Below are 21421 nucleotides of genomic sequence, written 5' to 3'. Positions count from 1 at the left end.
AAAAGAAAAAGCATACAACTGAAATGGGCTTAATTCAGAAACGTGTTGTTTAGTTCACCGTATCAGTAGCAATTTTGATGGTGTATTTTCTATATGTGATGGTACAATTTCACACAAGCATTATACAACTCAAAATTAGATACACTTCAGCCATTATCAGCTTTAGTTCCCAACAGTTCGTAAAAAACATAACTAAAGCTGAGCTCTTCCCATCTGCATTTTTACTGTCACCTTAGTATTTTCATTTCACCATGCTAATTAGCTGTGGGTTCTCAAATACAGTCTCTTATTCATTTATTTCTCTCCCTTTTTTTTTTTTTTTTTAAGATAAGAGAACAAACATGACAACTCCATGCAAGTATATGCCCATATACGCATGAATGTATTTAACTGTTACTGTGGACTGACTTCAATGTCGGTGAAGGACTGAAAAAGCTACAGGTTTCTCCAGTCTTTTCATAAGATGCTACATGTAGCTCTCATTCATCTAACATCTATGACATTCAGTTCCCAGGTTACAGTCAACAGACTTAAGTATACACACTTACTGCACTAAGAAACTCCCCCCCAAACCACAAACAGACTGTGGAAATCATTCCATCCTGTTCCTCCAAATAGTAGGTACCATAAACAAAGCCCATAAAAAAGAACAGTCTTGCATGTTACAAACAAAGTATGTTAAAAATTACAAACAATGGGAATAAGTCATACATGACAGTTCTGCTTTTGGGAAAAAAAGTCAATATAAAATACTCAAAATAGCGCATCTTTAACTCAGCATCAGGTATTCAAAGCGTACTTAAACATTAAAGCTAACTTTTCAACAGCAGGAAAAATGGCTTCCTGTACTATACTTTCTCTCTAAACAAATGCATTTTCTTTTCATTAGTATAACTACACATACTTTCAACCACCACAAAATTGTTTAAAACAATTTTAGGTGTTTTATATAATCATCCTCACTATTACATTCATGTTATTTTTCTGTTGATGTATGTTAAGTCAACTTCAAAACATTTTCACTCTCAGTGAAAAAAATTTTTGAATGATTGTACCATACAATCTACTAAGGCTGGTGTGTTATTTGTTTTCCATGCTAAAATCTATTTCCTAAAATCCTTTTAATCCATATGACCCTCCAAAAAGAGTAGTATTGGAAATGGTTACTTTCCTCTTTGGTTTTAGATGCTGGCAGTTAAAGAAGGCTTCTTAAATAATCAAGACTTATGTAGTAAGGATTGCTTCTTTTTGTGCACTCACTTTACCCAAATTACCAGGAAAACTAACAAGCTAACAGGCTTCTAAATCTGAAGACATATACTGCATATGCTTCTGCACTCAGGGGCACAGGTGTACAGTAACTAAGATGTAATGCCTCATCATTCCACATGGTGAAAAGAGCTAACATTGCTTTTTAGTATGAAAATTTACTACTGCAGAGGTCAGTGGCTTGATGCTAAACGTACTTTAGAATGGAAATTCTGATTAATACGAAAAGTTCTTTTTCAATATCTCAGATTTACACGTTTTCAATGTATGTCTATGGTAAAAGCTTAAGCAGCTTTATGGGAACTTAATGTGTTATTAACAGAAAATTCATTTCCATGGAAAATTTAGTAGGTTAAAAAAAACATATTAATGTTCTACATGGTAGATAATTGTTTCTGAGAAATTACCTCAGACTAGAAAGCACAGCTGGACTCAATATATTGACCAGATTATTGATGACAATATAATGAACAGATTGCCAGAAGTCTCTTAATCAGCAGCTGAAAATTGGCATAGTATGTGATTCAGAATCACAGGTCAAATGTTACAGAACAAAGGAAATCAACACAGTATCAGAAAGGTAGCAGCAAACTTAGATCAGAATAACTATTGAAATGCAAAGACTATTGCAACTATGCAAAGAATAACTATTGAAATGCAAAGTGAGTGAGATGAGTATTAAAGATTCAGTGATTGCTCGACGGTCTCCATGCTTGGACCACTCTGAAATATGAAACTTCAGTTCCATATATTTTCTCATATATTGGACTCAGTTCCATATATTTTCTATGTAATACTAATAGTAGAAGGCTATCTAAGAGTGGCTCAAATTTTAGGATCTCTGGTTCATTCCACTTCTGTGAAAATTTACACAATAATATATGGCTGAATTAGACGTGTTAAAAGTAAAAATGTGCACACTATATGTAAGCCACGTATAGAATCAACACCAGCAGTATTGCAAAACAAAGCATTTAAAAATAGGAAGTACGAAACAAAACAATCGTATGATCAAATGCTATTTTTTCCTCAGAATCTTTTGGGTAACAGATTATGAGATGTACAGCCCTAAACTTGATTTCAACAAACTTCTCACTGCTCTGAAGGCTCGTACATGACATAGATTCTGGTGCTCTTGAAAACAGAGGTAATTTATTATTTCAAGGTGAAAAACATCAGATTTTACAGATTTGATGGTGAAACAGTGTCAAAAATTCCATGTATTGTTTGGCTAATTTTACGTTTTCCTATTTGAATAATCTAGTTATTTAAATTTCTCTGTATAACACTTTTAACAATCAATGGACAGCAGCTTTCTCTTCAGCTGGAGCTGTTAGTACTCAGCACTTCAGCAAAAAGAAGACCACTTTGAGTGTCTAAGCTTCAGCAACTTTTGAAAATTCCTATTAGTGATAAAGCATAAAAACATCTTGAATGGAAGACTGGTCCTATATCATCCACAACACACTAAAGCTTGGAAAGGCTGAGTCCTACAAAAGAAGTTATAAGGCTCTTGAACATCTCAGTCATTGTTCTAGATAGAAATTCGGTCTAAAGTTAGCTGGCGTGACCCTCCTGGAATACTGGCAGTTTGCCTTAGGTCTCTCACTTGTAATTATTGTCTGCAGCAAAATAGACTTAGTTTCATTTCACCTTTTGTGTCTCAGTATTAAAGGAAAAAGCTAGAGTTTCCAGAACATTCTAAGCACAACCACCCACAAACCCACCAAGCACGCTTTAAAACCTTCGTGTAGTCCATGACAGCTTGACAGTAGTATGGAAGTCATTAAAACTGCACAGACTCCCTTGAAGCTGGAAAAGCCACCCTCACCAGCTGCTCATTACATTGCTTTGCAAACTAGAGCACTTCCACACAAGCCACTAAGTGGGTGTTAAATTGCAAACATGTAAGGAGTCTTTTCATAGATCTGAAAAAAAACTGAAAAAAATTGGAAGCAATTACATGCTCCTAGCTACACTTTCTGACAAGTCACACAGATGTGTTTGCTAAACTCTTTATTTACCTTAATAAAAGACAATGTTAAAATTATGCTTCAGTTTTAGTGTGTGTGTGTTACTGTTTGCTTTTGTTTGCTTTGGTAGAAGAACATTAGACCTTGAAAATATGAAGTTGCAACAGTGTGGACAAAACGCATTTGCTTGGAAGCCATCAATAGATAGGTCCACACAGTATTTATGTGCATCTGATGATGACACAGGCAAAACAGATTTATTTATCTGATTGCAAGGAATATACACTTACTGGTAAGTTAAGAAAGAATGTGTGAAAAGTCAACTACAGCAATTTACAATTGAAGACACTGAGGACCTTTCCTTAAAAGAAAATAAGAAAAAAAAAAAAAGGAAAAAAACACCACAACAGTACATTAACAGATAACCAAAAAGCACTGAGCCAGAAACAGCATTACTTCTGGGATTTAAGACATTACTAACTCTTTTGCATCATAAATAAAAATAAGTCACAGCATTAAGTTTCAAAGAGGTTGTTAAAGTTTGAGAGACATGTATTTAAGTAAAAACACTGTTTCAAAAGCAGATCAAAAATAAGAGGCAGAAATAATTAACTTTAGATCATGTTGTGACAAAGTCAAGAAAGTCACTGCTCTCATAATTTAGAGCGCACTGAAATGAATGTATTTGAACTCCAGACCTAAGCTAGAATCCAGTGCCGCATGTCACTGGAATCTTAAGCAGTGAATCAATACAGCTCTTCACACAGAAAGCTAAGGCAGACAAAAGTCAGTCAAAATTCATTGCATCTGCAACCCAGAATATTTTTTTTTTTTTGTCAGTCTTCTGAAGTATCTTTACATGTCCATCATGTACAGAAAAGACAAAACGATGAGGAGTGATAACTCCTTAAATACCTGCCCTGAAATACCTGTCCCTGAGTTATAGGGTGGAGGTTCTAAACCACCCCATTATGAAATTTAATGTATCATATTTGAAATGCATATATAAAAAACATCTGTGCTTGAAGTCTTGATTCTATATATCTGTGTTTAGCTTTGGATGTTCTTTAAATTTGGATATGTTTATTAAATAACTTTTAAACTCTTTAGGTAATTAGGAATCTTATGAAAAATGGTTTGATTGCCTCACAGAATTTCTAGTCATATCTCAGTGTATTTCTAAAGTGCTGAGTGATTGAAATATCTACTGAAGGGAGAAATTAAGTACAAAGTCTTGAAGCAGTTAGTGATTGCTGCATCTGTTCACATTATAACAAGATTTTTTTAATTTTTATTTTTTAAATAACTGGACACTACACAAGTACTCCATAGCTCTTACAGATTAATAAATTAAGTAGCTCAAGCTTTTATTGCTATTTTGTCATTAGTTCTTCAGAAAATGTAATAGTGCAAATGAAGTAGGAGAAAAAATTAAAAAATTACTAAAAAAATTACTTTCAGTTGTAAGACTGACAGACTGAAGTTTGCTTTAGAGTGAAGAATTCTACTGAATATATTTGGCTGTATCTGTAGTTCAATACAAAACTACCCATCAATTTAATGTTAGGTCAGCATAAGCTAGCTGTACATCACACCCTGTAGAGCTGCAGTGGATATTCATACCTCAGCTCACAAATAACCAATGATGAAAAGTAGCTGTTAATAATTAATGATGGGAAAAAAAATCTTTAAAACGCAAGAGAGCCTAAACACTTCTTTAAAATAAATCTTTGGTGAGGAAAATGTTAAACTGGATACCATGGTAGTGTGATGCAAGTTCATAGTGACTGCATCTAGAATTTAATAATTCCTACCTTGTTGTAGAAATGTTGCCCTAAAGCAAAAACTTCTCAGAGTGAAACGAAGTCGAAAAACAGCCAAGAGTTTTCTAAACTTGTGAGTCAATCACAATAAAAAGAGTAAATTTAAAAGAAGCAGCACATTTTTATTAACATACTGTTTAATATCTGATACAGATTTTATACAGATTTTTTAATAAATAAAAATGACTTGGCACTTGTGGTAGAAATGCTTTCGTTTTAAACCCCACTCCTAAAGAAAAAGAAAAGTAGGTTATGAGCGGACCGTGAAAGAGATAATTACTCCTCCATACTTTTCAGTTCTCCAGGGTTACATATTGAAAAGCTGCCTTTTCCCTCCAGAGTTCTGTTTGTGCAATTAAATCTAATTCTAATTCATCAAGTCCCTTCAGTCCCAGCCTCCAAGGGAACAACCGTTTCATACGCTTGCAAAAGCTCACTGACTAAAATTCTGACAGTCTTGTGCAGAATTCTAGCAAGCTATGGCTACTAGTTAGTCCAGTGATCTGTAGTTTCTGACCTTCAGAAGAACAGTGACCTTTCTGTTCCTCTGTTCAATTGCTTCTCCATTCCACAAGTCTGAGGTTTTTTATTCAGAAAACAAGGCAGGAGTAAGTGGTGGAAATGTCTCAAATATTTAAAGAAATCCATTACAGTTTTCATTTTTGTAAATGTACAAAGACTCAAAGAAAAGACTTCCTAAATTTCCCCAGACAGCTTTTCAACAGTCAGACAAATAAAGCTGATTAATTAAATAAAAGTATGCTAGAATGCACAACTAGGTACTAAAGAATAAGGACCAGATGCATGAAATTGTCTTAGTATACCATGTGGATTTCAGGAAAACTATTTCTAGGCAGCTTCACATGATAGTTATGAGCTTTGCTATGAACTCCAGTTTTCAGTTTGAATACCAAAATGTATGGTATCTTTTCACACAGCATTTTCAACTAAATACTGATTTAACAGAGGGACTAAATTAATTCTTGTAAAACTTTGAGCCTTATCAATGTGGTTGTCCAACTTCCTGCAACCTTGAGACCTGCCACGGTTCTTAGACCTCAGCTACTAATACAAAGAGATGCTCTGAGATGACAGTGCTACTAAGTAGACAGGTCACCTCCAGAATTAATTTTAGGCACAGAAAAAAAAAAGAAAACATGATCGCAACTGAAAATAGCTAGTCCCACTAAGAGCTCTATGCAGATACAGTTCTTAGGAACTGCATATAGTTATCTGCATACAGTTCTTCGGACAAGCTGTTCTGCTGCGAGCACTGTCTGTGGTTTTGCAGCTCATTTCTGCGTCTTGTTTCTTAAAAAAGGAGTTTTTTTCTGGGGAACACGTTTCGTTTAAAAAGAATGTGGGACAGAAGAGATCCCAGGTTAGATACCTGAACAATATAGGATATTAACAGAATGAGAAGAGAACATATGCAGGATCTTCTGTACTTTTTCAGAAACGTATAGACTTTACCTCTCCATCACTTCCCCCAAAGTCGCAAAATACCTGCTAAACTTCCACCTCAGTATTATTCTCATCCTTGTTTTGCAATGGTAGTCATCTCTCTCACAAGCACTGCACAAAGTAAAACTTGTGTTCTTGGTCTTGCACTCCCACAAGTCCTGCCTTTTTGCATCTTGCACTTCCTGTTTACTCTTCTATTCAACAGTGTGAGCTGAGAAAGACTTTAATCCTTACCGAAAATAAGCAAAAGGAGCTAAAATGAAGCTAGGGGTAGGAGGCTTGTTTAAATGCCTGCTTGCTCCTCAAGGGTTGCCAGGTGTCAAAATGGCTGATAAGTCACTTCATTTCTCAGAACTGCATTTCCTACTTTTGCCCATCTTTCCTCTTTCCTTTCGTTGGTAATTCTGCTTTTTGTCACCATCAGAAATGTAAAGAGCTAAAAGCACAGAACAGCTGCATAGCTCCCATCTTCTCCACTTACTAAATAGGTCAAGTGGATGTCAATGACCCTAAATACACAGCAGTTTAGTCAAAGACGAATTCCTTCAATTTCTTCAGGCATGACAGAATGTTTTGACACCGATTTGAAAAACACAAGGAAAAGTTTTCAAATACAACAAACTAATCCTAAATCTAAACACATACTTTTTCCCGGAGTCCTTCCCAGAAGGTCAAACAAAAAACAGTTTGCGTTACCCACCTGCTTAAACAAACACCTTCTGCATCACTGTCTAGAATAAGATGCCAGCCTCACTGCTTTCCAGATAAAAGATATGACAAGGGAAGAAATATGTATCTCTAAGTAAGATTTAATCATACATTGTTCAAAATACAATTTAAGGAATATTTTTGTTGTATCTTTAAAGGAAAAAAATACTTTGGGTTACAATACCTACATGAAAACAGTTTATGTTGCATAAGACAACATGAAGTGTTGTTATGTGTTGTTATGTGTGTGTATGCTTTCCAAATATACCACAAAGAGCATTAACAACAAACTCTTTCCCATTAGTGCCACTCCCTTCAGTTTTGCACCTGGTTTTCCATTTTTTTCTTTTCACAGAACAACGTAAATACATGCCCTTATAAATGTTTTTTATGCCTATTTTATCACTTTAAGCCCCCCCCATTACATCATATAAAATCCAGCCACTGCAGTTTGACAGCCTCATTTTTTATTCCTACCAAAATTTTAAAGCTAGAGAAGTAGAAACATTACAGTTATAAATTAATGGATTTTTTAAATTATTCTTTATATAGTTTAATGTATTGATACCAAAGCAACTGCTTTCCATTTTGGCACAGTTGTATAAACAGATGTAGTTAAGAGTGGAAAGAATGGCAGACTTTGTTTTATAGCCAGAGAAAACGCTTCTGCTTAACTGCAAATATTTGGAAAGGAATCTTATTAAACACATATTCACTTCCAGAATGATGACTGAACTTCCAGGTTTTGTTGGAATTGCCTTTTACTATTCCACATTGCAGAGCAGCCAACTTTCAAACTCTTCCCACCTCCTTTTTCCTGCATACAGATAGTCAACTGCATCTCGAGTTATTTCTACTCAAATATAACAAAATTTGAGTTCTGTAGATGTTTTTTAATTAAAATCTAGCTGAGAGGAACAAGATAGTGCTCAGACAGTTCTACCAAGGCATTGCTGCTGCACAAAAAGGTATTAGGTATGTCAGCCAGGTCCCAGGGAAGAAAGATAACTTCCTTACAACCCAGGGACCAAAGTCATCATCAGAGACCTCTCGAGCAGCCTAGAACTACTGTTGATCCTGGCTAAAAGCATTCTGCGTTAGCATTTTACCTCATTCTAGCATGGTAGAGCCTCACCTCAAAACTAGAAGTTATTTGGTGACTGAGAATTGCAGCCCATTGTAGCATGTGCCCTTCTGTATTAGCCTGGATCACCTACAGTTTCAATATTATTCACTCTCTTTGTTAAAATGAAGACGGCAACCTACACAAACATTGCTGAGGATACTTTAAGTAGCCTTGCAAACACTCATGCACACTTCAGAAAATCTCATTTCAATCTAGTTTAGAAATCAAGTCTGAAAATATTGACCACAGTGAATATCCATGAAGGTGTCTTGAGATATTCTTTTTACTACGTTCTAGTCATTTCAGCACCAGAAACTATGGAGAACTGGTTAAAGATAATACTACATAAGTACTTCTCTTAAAAAGTGGAATTTGGCAAAATTCCCATACGATTTAACAGATGTGCATCCGCATGCAGGGAGTACACTAGGAATTACCTCATCAGCCTGAAAACAATGTTTGAACCTCACAGCAAGTGTCCTGAGGGGCAGGAAAAGGCTCTGGAAAACTAAAGTTCCAATTCGTTCTCAGTATCTCACCAAAAGTACTGTATTAGGGAATAGTTTTCAAGTTGTAAGTTTGCTTAGATAACTGGACAGTCTTCAGGTGCTGGAAATAAATTGCTCAATGACTTAAGATCCTACAGTGTAAAAGGAACTGTTGCAACAGAATAGATGTTTGCAGGAGGTTTTTAAAAAATGATTTACAAAACTGTGCTTTTTCCTTGATTTTGAACTGAATCAATTACTTGAAAGAGAGTAAAAGAAACTACCTGTAAATACTTTCTTTGCATACAGCAGATGCACCTAGAGATTCTACTGCAACCGTTCAGTACAAAATCCTTATCTTCTACTACATAGGGGCTTAAGACAGAACCTTGGTAGAAAATTTCTTGCATATTCATTACTAAATTTCTGATGGACACAATTCTACAAAAAAATTCACATTCACATATGGCATGATAGCATCCAGTTCTCAGTATAAGCAATTATAAAAGTGCATTTAAACCATTTCAGATTATGAAGAAGTTAAATCAAACAAACAGAAAACAAATCAAAGCAAAAATTCACAAACACATCTGTGAAGGAATACAGAGTGTGACTGAAGGAAAAGACCAAGTAGGAAGAAAAACGAGTGGTCCAACAACTGCAATACCAAGTTATCATCATACAATTTTAACTGAAGCCAGTTATTTAAATCTTATCCATTCAGTAACAAAAAACCATATCTCAACCTACAAAGTACTCTACCAGAGTACGTATAACCCACAATGTGTTTACACAATAGAAACCTAATATCCATTCTTTCTTGCATTTTATGCCTAGAAGTGCAATAACTGCAATGAAGGGACATTTTCACATGCTGACTTTTATTTTGTAGTTGTCTGAATTGTTTTCTGCATACAAGAAAAAAAGAATACAGCACACAACACCCACATTTCAGGTAGCGCATTGCCTGAGATGTAAAAGTAGGAAAATCTCTGTAGTGAGTATTGTTATGAATATTCTGAACTTGAATTAAGTTCATAAAAATACAACTATCACCACTTCTTACCACCAGCACTGCTACTATTAGATTTAGGAGAATGTTCATCTGTTATATGTGTCTTCAAAATACCCAAATAATATTTTACGTATCAGTAGGTCCCATTTTGATCTCCTATCTATCCAACAGTATTCCACAGAATAGTGTGTGTATGCGCACTTTTGAAATGCAATCATACCCCGCAATTTTTAACAGCTTTAAGAAGTTTGAAAGCAACAAATCAACATTAGCCACCAGTCCTTGCAAATTTACTTATTAAACATTATTGAGATGGTTAAGAGGTAAGACCAAAAACCTCCACAGTACAGAATACTGTGCAGTGTTTTACAGACAGTTCAGCAGACAGCATCCTTGTCACACTTCCAATGCCTATAGTGCTGCTCTTCTCCACCCATCTGCAAATAAGGCTCTTCAATCTTTGCTCTTGCAAACACTGAGTTCAATGGAGAAGTCCTCAATTTTTCAGTGGGTATCAACCAACACATATTCTTGACATGAACCTCTAAATCAAGACTTCCTAAAACCTTCACAAACATTCCCTACAGTTTCAGTTATCCAAATAGGCATAGTATGGTTCCTTGCCAAGATATTCAGGCACTATTTCCATGTGCCGTTCAACACCATTTCAGGGTCAGAAGTCATTTCCACCTATTTTTATGCCAATTTAGTCTGCAAAGCACTTTGAGACCACGGGATGGAAGGAATATTTAAAATTTTAAAGTCTTAAAGAATATGAATAGTGATTTGAAAACCAAGTGGAACTGAGAGCTAGCTTCAAAAATGCTGAAAATATATTTTCCAGCAAAAAGTGTCTCACTGAACTGGGGCCCAACGTTTTGGTTGTGTATTTACCCTCCATCCCTTTCCACTGTGCTTTATTCTCATGCTCCATTTAAAATTTGTAGCATTTTTAAAGTTTTTTTTTTCTTTCAATTGATTTATCGTAGCTACCCACTGAGATTGTTTCATCTTGCAAACACAAGAGAGATAATTAAAGTGCCTAGAAACTAAAGCACACCCGTACTTTGGTACTTGTGCTATACCAACCATCACTTACAGACTGAGCTAGAAGCCTGTAATGCACTGCACTGTAAACAGCCAAGCAGCTGCAGACAACTCCAGTAGAACGAGTGATAAATACTGACTGCACGTTCCAAAATAATCAACGTGCCCAAGAAGCAGCTTCTGAGTTCCTGATCTCATTAATTTGAAGTGCATCTAAGCGACATTTTTGTGGGAAAGAAATAATTAGACAGCCAATAAGACTTCAGGTCAGTGGATCAGGTGATACATATCTTCCATTTTCATACTAAAAGGTTGTAAAGAGAGAGTATAGTTAAAAGCATTGCTAGTATATGAACTAAGGAAAAGTATTCTACCACTAGTTTGGATACAAACAAAAAAAAACTCCCTCAGAAAACTCTGCAGAATTCTTAGTTGAAAAAGAACAATGTTTTGAAGAGTGTCCTACTTCAAAAGCAAGTTAACATCTAATTTCCTACTACGCAGATAATTTATACTACACATATATTAAAGACTACTTTGAAATAGTAACTTCATAGCATTTGCTGAAATTGACAGCAAAACATGTTATGAGAAATAATTTTTAGAAGTCTGGATTACAGCACATCAGGTCTTATACATTATAAACAGCCACTCATTTTTCTTAATACTTGGATCCTAGGTATGTTTAAAGATCAAACGCTCAGAAGGAATAGATCCCTCATGAGACTCTCTAGAAACGTGTTTGAACTGCAAGAAAAATTTTCACTATATACTCTACATTACAAATTTCACAGCTGTGGTAGAGTAGATTTTATGTGAAGGTGCTATGAGCAGATAGCACTGAGCTACTGCATGTAGTATTTTAAATACTTGGGGTATGAAATATTGCATATGGTTACTTTTATTAACATACAGAATTTCTTTGTAAGGGACTAGAACATCAACTAAAATATTTAGCATCTGAATAGTTATTGTAGTTCTTATTCTACTGTCTCAAAGTCCTCTGCAAAGCACTGAATCTCAGAGCACCCCCATAAAATCAGTAGCATTACCATTTTATACATGATACTCAGTGAATTTCCTCAAAGTCACACAACATAGTTGGAATGATTCTCACATCTCAAATTCCTGTAAGACACAGGAGTGAAAACTGGGAAAAGCTCTACCAAAAATCCTCTTATAGGGATCCTGAAAATAGTAAAGAACTGCATGTTGCTGATTCAACACAAGCAATTCACTTCATACACAAAATCCATACTCTGAACTTTCACCTACCTCAAGGAAAGACAAAGACTGTTATTGAAAAACGGTCCAATCCTAACTGAAAATGTATTTCTTTGATTGTAACTTAAAGTATTATTTATATATAGATTTAGCATCCAATAGTTTGAAACATTCAGAGATTTATACGTTAAGCTGTTATAATTTTTTCTTCCTTTGCTCAGGTACCAGTGCTTATTACATTTTTGCTGGAGGCACTTCGCATTACAATGGAAAACAGCAAAAATTTGATGATGTAAAAGGTTTTCCTGAATCAATACAAAGCTTTTTCCAATGCGCCACCACTTCCTGGCAACAACAGGTGACAAAGCATACCAGTAGCATGAAAAAACAAAATCCACAGGAAAGCAGTTCAGAAATCAGTGTTAAAAAGAGGATGAAGCTAGACTTTTACAAGTTAGCCAAATGGCTCACTTAAGGTAGATGAAGAACGCTCAAGATGCACACACACAAAGAAAGCTGGGAGAAAGAGCATTCACTTCATCAGTGGATACTAAACTTACGGATTTCTAAACTAGTTGTATGGAATATGTCCTTCTTATTCTATTGCATTCTTTGCATTTTTGGAAAAAAAAGATGAAAGAACTGCTGGAAGAAACACTGAAGAGACTAAACCGAACTGTACTACTCTGATGACACTGTTGAAACAGGGGTTTGTCCCTTTCATAGCTTTTTCTTGTACCCACAACTGTGGTGAGTTGATCCCAGCCAGCAGTCAAGCACCCAACCAGCCGCTCACTCCCCCACCATTTCTCTCTCCTGTTCTGCTAGGAAGAGCAAAACCAAGAAAACTCTTGGGTTCAGATAAAGACAGTTCAATAACTGAAGAAAATAACAACAACAAAAAGTGGCACAAAGGCCCCCCTCTCACAAGCGGATCAGCGCCCAGCCAAGCCACAACCACCTTGGAAGACAGCCCCCTGCCTTTCTCTCTCTACCCCCTGCTTTATGGCTGAGCATGATATTATATGGCACGACATATATATATTTGGCCAATTTGGATCAGCTCTCTCAGCTGTGTCCCCTCCCAACCTCTTGCTTACCCCCAGCTCACTTGCTTGGGGTGAGGTAGAGGAGCGGAGCGGGGAAAATGTGAAGGCCTTGATGCTGTGTAAGAACTGTCCACAACAGCCAAAATGCAGGTGTTACCATTTCATCCACAAATCCAATACACAGCACCATACAGGCTGCTCTGAAGAAAATTAATTCTATTGCAGCTAGATTCAGTAAATAGATCTAATCCTTATAAATAAAGATGCTTTTACTTGGAAAAGACTCAAAACAGAAAACTTTCAGTTAACTATTGAGAGATGAACTGTAAGTGCACATCACAGATTCCCACTGGCAGTAGTAGGAGCTCCTTTGAAAACAATTTCACTTTTATTTATATTGACTAAATATAACTGGCTCATATGTTTCCATTTTTCATGACAGTGAATTACTGCAAAGGGGTTTTAGAATCAATTTGTTCTGTAAATAGGCGCTTCCTTCTGTACATACATCGGGGGAGGATCCTAAGAAAAAGTATTTTGTGATGCTTCCAGTTGAAGACATTTCAGTTTAAAGAACACCATCAAACGTGCATCAACTGCCTCTCAAGTCAAATAGTTTTATTTCAACAAAACTATTCTCATATGCCATTGCACAATTTTGCAATGGCAGGACTGAAAATTTGACTTAAGTGACAGCTGCAATCAGCACTGTCACTTTCTCATCTGTACTGTTCACCAGGAAAACTTTCACAGAAAGTTTCAAAAAGCATCAGTTGCCTCTCTTTTCCAAGGATAATTATAACGTTTCCTAACAGAGTGCCTTCCTAGCCTTTAAAGAAAAACAAACCCCAGAATCTGGTGAAAATTTGTTGTAGAAAGTAAGACATAGATAAAGGCCATCAGAGGGGATTTTGTGGTGGGACAGAGATATGCGCACATAGGTCTCATTTTGATATGCAGTTAGAGGACAGCTGAAGGACTTTCCTAACAACTTCCATATCCCAGAATACTGACTAGCACAAGTTTAAGGTGAAGACCACTGTCACAGATTGGAAGATTACCTGAGACATGTCTTCAAAACTTCACATAAAAGGCTAACTTCCTAAAGTCACATAGAGGAGTGATTGGTGACTATGTATTTAAACAACCAACTATTTTGAAAACTTCTTTTGAAAAGGTACATTCTCGGACTGCTCAAATAAAAAAAAAAACGCTATATTTTACTATACAACATTTATGTACATCCAGCTAACTACCTTCCTCACTATGTTTGCATATGGGCATACATGCAAAGGCAAGACTAAACAACTCAAGTGCATACCACCAGCTCTTTTTTCTTTTTATTTTTCTTTTCCTTTTTTTTTTTTTTTTAAGTTTGCTTTTCTTTTCCATTTAAGGACTATTAATTTATGTATTTTAAGATGTCTAGCTCCTTACATTACAGGATTATATACTGCTGTTTCATAGGCATAGTCCTTACAGGAGTATATGCCATAGAGTCCTTACTGGCCCCTAATCTTCTTGCCATTAATATGGAAGACTATTGTCTTCTGTTTATTTATGAGTCTATCAATTAAATGAATTTTGGCTTCAGATTTAATCTCTTTACTGCAAAGATACGAAGACCTAACCTGAACTTTGTCCTGACCATAATATAGCACATGACATTTTAAACCAAAGAAAAAATCTAAAACAGGTTTAGGATACAACTGACTCATGATTAATGAGAAAAATGTTGATAGATTGCAGACACAGAAATGTCTCAAAGGCCCACAGCAGAATGCAGAAATAACTCTAACATTTTAAACAGAAAAGAATATCTTAAAAACCTTAATAATTTATTATGGTAATATAGCATTAATTTTTCATTTGCAGTAATGTATTTTACTGTTTATAGTAGTTCTGGAAGCTTTTCCTCTAAAAACTGCTCCGAAAAATAAACAACCTATACTGTCAGTGCTACAAAAGAAGTTTTCTTCATGAATTTATTTTAGAGCATAAAAATGAGCAGCTTAACCTTACTTCTTTGCACATTATAGATCTTAATAGCAGCTGACACGCTGTTCATCAACCTTTTTTTTTTTTTCTATTGTACTGTACTTACTGTACTGGACTATTATGGGGGAAAACATTCTTTAATTACATTTCAGAAAATCAAACAAAAATGATTCTTAACATTCCACACCAAACCCCCCAAAAGGAACACAAACTTATTACCACCCTAGAGACACATTGGTCATAATTGAAAAGACCTGTTTGCAAGTAATTGCAATGATCACTAGCAATGTCTTTAAGATCGTAACTTCCTGTATCTTTTTGGATCATAACGTCCTTTATATTATTATCAAACAGGTTTGTTAAAATCCATATAATGTGAATCTATTTCACAATAAGATTTGTGCGTTCTACATCAGACAGGATTCATTGTTTGCTCTTCAGTGGATTAATAGTTTGCTGCTACTTTAGTTGGGTTGCATCTATGCCTGCCTGTGACAACAACTGTTTTTTCAAAGAAAAACTGAAAACAGTAAATATCTCACTAGCAAAAGTACTGGAACCACCTAAACAGATTATATAGTTTCTTGTACTTTTATTTTACAAATTACTGTCACCATGTTGCTATTCCTTGTACTTCATTAAAATAAATAAATAAAGAAAACCAACAAAACCCATGTACTTCTTTCTACCACCAAAGACAATTTAAAGACTGTCAAGCAGACTTTACTGATATATCATTTTTTCTGAAATATCAAAAATAAAGCCACTCTCCCTTCGCCAATAAGATATAACTAAAAAACTCCTCCTTCTTCACAGGACAATTTGCCGTTATTTTCAACATCTCTCTTGCATAGATACTAGTACTCTGCTTTTAGAGGCTGAATGATGGAATCAGAACATAGGTTAGTGAAGGATACCTCAAAAGCTGAAAAAGAAGACATCAATGTCCACGTTTTATGAACAACTGGGGTGGCCTTCGGAAGGGCTATTAATCATCTTGACACAGGGCCAACTGAGCTGAAGGTTCTGGTCCTCTAGGTCAAGGTATATGGACAGGGAAGGAATACTAATACCTGGTTTGACACATAGCAGCACATTAGTGTTTGAATACAATCTCACTTTAGATTGGTCTGCTGTGGCAAACATTAAGAGAAAAAAGTCTTCCTCAGAAAAATATAAAACACATCAAAACTCTAAAGCTCAATTTACTCATAAAATTTTAGCCCATGCATCTGCTTCTCAAAAAACCCCACGCAAACAAAAAAAGCATCATCAAAAATGACCCCACCCCCAAAACTGAAATCAAACCTTGACTGTTAAAAGTGCTAGTGTGTTTTGTTGTTGTTTTTTTTAAATTCTTCAGACTGTTTTTGTCCACACAGATCACAGATAACTGTGAATTATTTGCGGAAGGTGTGTGTTTCGCATGACTGATTAGATCAATTTCCTACCGGAAAACAGCCAGTGAAAGTGTAAGTGAGTGGACAGTACACAAGAGACAAGATAAAGGAAATACATGCACAGGATTTTTATTTTTTTTTAAAGAGCTATCCATAGTGTTTCCAGACACAGGACTCTAATATCAGTCCTTGAGATGGAAAAACTATATATTTTCTTTTACAATCTGTGTGCATGAGTAATGCATTTATATTTACAGCCAAATTAAAACCAGGAGAAAGGGAAAAAATTTCCTCAGATCCTGATTTCATTAACCTTCAAAGGTTAAAACTAAAGATATTTTGAAACAGATAAATAAAGGCAACAGTTGAAAGACTTTGAAAGTGAAAATGAATAGAAAGGGCAGGTCTGAAAAATGAAGGTATAGATCAAAGAAATCAAGAATATTGAATATTCAAAATTCAAAAACAGTTTCACTACGTTCCCCCCTATCAAGCAGCAACTATACAACTAGGACACAAACTTTGGGCAGCAGGTATGCCTTCGTAACTTAGAACCATGCTGTGATTGTTGGTATGATAGCTAGAGAGGTGCAGAGCTACTGTCCTGATGTTTTGTTTGTTTGCTTTTAATAACAGAGGAAACTAGTACTACTGCAATTAAATTAAAAATGATTTATCCCCACAAACAGGCACCTTATCAGGAGAAGAAAACCACAGTGCTCTAATACTGAAAAAAAGGTCCTAGCATGTGGAAGACAAACACCTCCCCAACCCAGGGAGAAATAGAGTAGGATCACTTTAAACAACAAAAAAGTTGAGAAGAATCTGGGTATGCAGAAATGCTGCCAAAAATAAGCAAACAAACAAGCAGTGTTTCATGAAATGTCTCATCACGTGAAACCGAAGTCTGAACATAAAGAGAACAAGCTACAAGCAACACTGTAACACCTTGCAGATTTGTTCCTACTGTTGTCACTATATAATCATTGCACATTGCAATTAGTGCGATTTATTCTAAAATGGATGAACTGCTCATTATGCTTCCCCGTACTTAATTCCTCTGGCCAAATTATAGCTTCTCTGTGGTAAGAAACGAGGTGCAGACCAGCATAAACTCAGGCAAATCTGGTAACTGGCACTGTCAAGATGCGAAAAAATGCAACAAATTCCAGAGGGTTTTCTAAACACACGTTTGAAATTACAAACTATAATTACAACCACCCCTAAAGAGATGCACAACTTTCAAAGTGAAATCTGACAGTGCAGCTTTCTTGCCTCATGACATTTTCTTGTCTCATGACCAACTTCTTTTTCAGTCCATCCTACTGCATTTGAGGTAACAGCACAAATAACCTATAGCACTCCACATATCTCACAATAAACCCTCTCGAAGCGTGCATTTGGTTTCTTCCAACCTGGAACTAGAAGAATCAAACTAGGTCAGGTCAAAATAATTATTCAGACTTCTTTGAAAGAGGAGTCCTGAAATGAGACTACTTATATTTTGTGTCCACAGCAATATAGTCTCAGCACACTTGCTGCAGACATCACATGGAAAAAATAGATGATTTGTGTTCAGCTTCATAGGCCTGTTGCAACAACACTTAACCTAAAGCACACAACCTTAGGTCCACCCATTCTATGCTAAGGTACATAAACACAATAAATAAAACCATGTCTAACCAATAGCTTCTCAATGAATACAGGAAAGCTATAATTGTAAGCTTCAATTATCAACTTTAACAAATAAAAAATCACTGTGGAATTTCCTTAAAGGGAGACTAATTGATTTGGGAAGGTTAAATTCAAGTGCCATTTCTCTCACAGCGTGATATTCTTACAATCTTGCAACACTTCACTGCTAAATTTTGAATAAGATAATAAACAAGCTTATGACCCAGCAGCAATACTTTGGACAATAGTTCTCAGGAGCAAGGATAAAATCACTTTAGTTTTGTCTTGATAGAAGCTTCCCTCTCTCTAAGTGCTCTGCATTTACCGGCATCCTAGTTGCTTTGTAATGCACCTGTCATTAAAAGCAGAGTTGATTCAGGACTTGGAGAAATCTCCAAACCCAATCTTGAGGAAAAGATGTCCAGTGGTATCAGTGACAGCCTTAGGCACTTTGCGTTTGCCTTTGCTGAATGTCACAAAGTGCCTGTCGTCCCATTCCTCCAACTAGAGGCAGCCTGTTAACAGTCCCATCCCCTCCCCATCTATTGACTGCTGCCCTCCAGTCTGGTATCATCTGCAAACCTGAGGGAAACACAGCACATCCTGTGGTCCCAGTTATAGACAAGTGCACGAACTAGGATTGGCCTCTGCATAATATCATTCACTGCTGGACGGAGGGGCTCCGAGACACTGAGAAGACAGAATCACACCCTGCTCTTCCCCTCACCTTGCAGTCCTGCTGTTCAACCCAAAGCACCTATTTGCTTGCAACGATGGAAAGGCAGAGAATTGAAACCTTTGCTATTCTTCTATGTGACTGCATTCCCATAATGTCACTATTAGATTTACATCAAGATTTATAAACTCCACTCAAATCAATACATAGATTTACTTTTGTAATGTGAAGCAGTGAGCTAGTAATCTTTTGCTTTTGGTATGAGTTCTACATAATACGTAATTCTTACCCTAACCAATAGCCTCTTTCAATGTTACTTACTTACAGAAGGCTACAGGCCTAACACTTAAGATCAGACCAGTTATTTAACACCATACATTGCGTCTAAGAGCCTTGCAGTAAGCAGAGAATTTACACATTTCAACTTAAGTAATGGTTACATGTGCCTACAGTGAAAGCTCGAATGGACTCTAAACGTACACATAATTTACATACCTACTAGTCAGAAATAATGCTGTTATTCAACTGCCATCTTAGCGTCAGCATTTACTTCTGTTCAAATACATTCTGTATTCTTAACGTTTATGTCACAACTATTTTTAGCGTGCTGACTACTCTAAAAACTGCAGTCACTTTAAAGTGAAAGAATTAAGTAAAAGAAAAACAAAACCCCACAACATTTCTACCAAATTACTCGTTCCCCCACTTCTCCCCATTCACACTCAAATTCACATCACAAAACTTAAAAATTTCCAAACACCAGGCCCAACTGGAATGTCAGCATTTAGCAAACCAACCTCTATTTTACTGGTATGAAATTTATTACCATGTTAACTACATGCATTTTTGTGTCTATATTTGCCTTTTAAAACATTATCACTTGGTTATGACCCTTTAAGGGTTTCTTTTTTGTTCCCTGCTTTCATACCCCCCTAAATCAGACTCCATCCTGAAAGGAAAGAGCCTAACTAAACTGATACCACACGTATAGGAGAGCATTTTCTTGATCTTCCTATTCCCTAATACAATGTATTAATATATTCTGTTATTCTAAACGTCATTGTTCATAAATTTGCTCCTACCTAATGCAAAATTTACAGGTAAAAAATCAACAGGAATGGTGGCTTGTCTGCTGTCTACTCTATGAAGGCTTTTTTGTAATCACCCTGTTAGCCCCATGCCTCATGGCTCATGGATAAAACCAGTAAAATGGTGCAGCAAAAAACCAAAATGTATCTGCTGTCCTTACTGTAAATTGCTTGGTTTATATGTATCAGAGCATTTCTCAATGGCTTAAAACTACATCAAAATTTATTATTTAAGATGTGAACGCAACTAAATGGTCTTGAGCTTGAACTATAGTGCTGGCAGTAATAACTCCATAGCTTTTTCAGTTTCTTTAAACTATTATGCTATCTGAAATAAAACTCTTTCACAGCTTGCTGAAAATCGTAGACATATCAAATCCTTATAGTAGTAGCTAGAAAACCCAGTAATTAGCCATGTTCTCCTCAAACACATAAGTTTGCCCTTCTAAAATAAAAATCCTGGTATAAAAAGTATTGCAAGTATACAATAAAGTTATTAAATACTATAAAAAGGCAGTTGCATCTGTTAATTTATTAATACCTGTAGAAAAGCCTCAAAAGTGGGACCGTGTCCTGAGTGATGTGTTCATGAAGCATATCCATATTACTGAACAGATGCACTTGTATTCAGCTGTAGCAATTCAGAAAAAATCTGAATATTGATCAAAATTAACAAGACATCTAAGAGGTGAGATGAAATATTGATATATTTTCTTATGCTACATAAATTGAAAATACATTTTAGAAGAGACTTAACAGATTTTACTACAGTTTATTCTTTTTCATTGTGTATCTTTATATTAGAGACACATGCAAATGCGCAAATGTATAAAATTAACTATTCTCACAGTTTTTTGGACTCTTTGAAGAGTCTAAAAATGTCTTTTCCAGCAGACAGTATCAGAAAGTAAATAGACTCTACTTCCTTCACCTGCTATTAGTAAAAATACATACTTTCATTGGAGTTTAGGAAAGATTTACTGGCAAATCAATTAATGATACCGATATTAAGTTTATATAAGAAAAAAGAAAGCTATTGGACAACATCCTCTGAAGATACATTTGCTACGTGGTATCAAGACAAACCAAGCATTTACAGAGTGAAGGCAGTGGAGAAGTTTAATTCCTAACTTTAAGAATGGCAAGAAGATGAAGAACAGGGAAGAACTACTCCCTTTTCTCAAAAATTCTCAAAGTAACTATAAGGCATCAAATTAATTTAATCAAAAAAAACCACTGTATTTATGCACACAGTTCATAATTAAACTGCCCTTTTCTTATATTTGCTTTCCAAGTATTCATTATTAGCCAGTATCAAGGAAAGTAGGGCTAGATGGCTGTTTCTCAGCATTGCTATGCTGCGTACACTAACCATAGACAAACTACCTCTTTCTTACAG

General features: G+C 35.8%; 1 protein-coding gene and 1 long non-coding RNA gene across 5 annotated transcripts in view; both read right to left on the bottom strand.

Annotated features, from left to right (window-relative positions):
• STXBP6 (syntaxin binding protein 6) overlaps positions 1–21421 on the bottom strand; it is a 113495-nt gene that overhangs the window by 22617 nt on the left and 69457 nt on the right. The window lies entirely within an intron of this gene.
• Positions 8–21421, bottom strand: part of LOC308195696 — a 50348-nt gene continuing 28934 nt past the window's right edge. Inside the window, exon 2 of the long non-coding RNA XR_013951745.1 lies at positions 8–21421. This exon is cut by the window's right edge and continues 14450 nt beyond it. This is a non-coding gene — a long non-coding RNA (uncharacterized lncRNA).

This window comes from Anser brachyrhynchus, assembly GCF_964034855.1.
Source record: "Anser brachyrhynchus genome assembly, chromosome: 5".
NCBI classification, from domain to species: domain Eukaryota; kingdom Metazoa; phylum Chordata; class Aves; order Anseriformes; family Anatidae; genus Anser; species Anser brachyrhynchus.
This window is presented reverse-complemented; position numbering and strand designations above follow the sequence as displayed.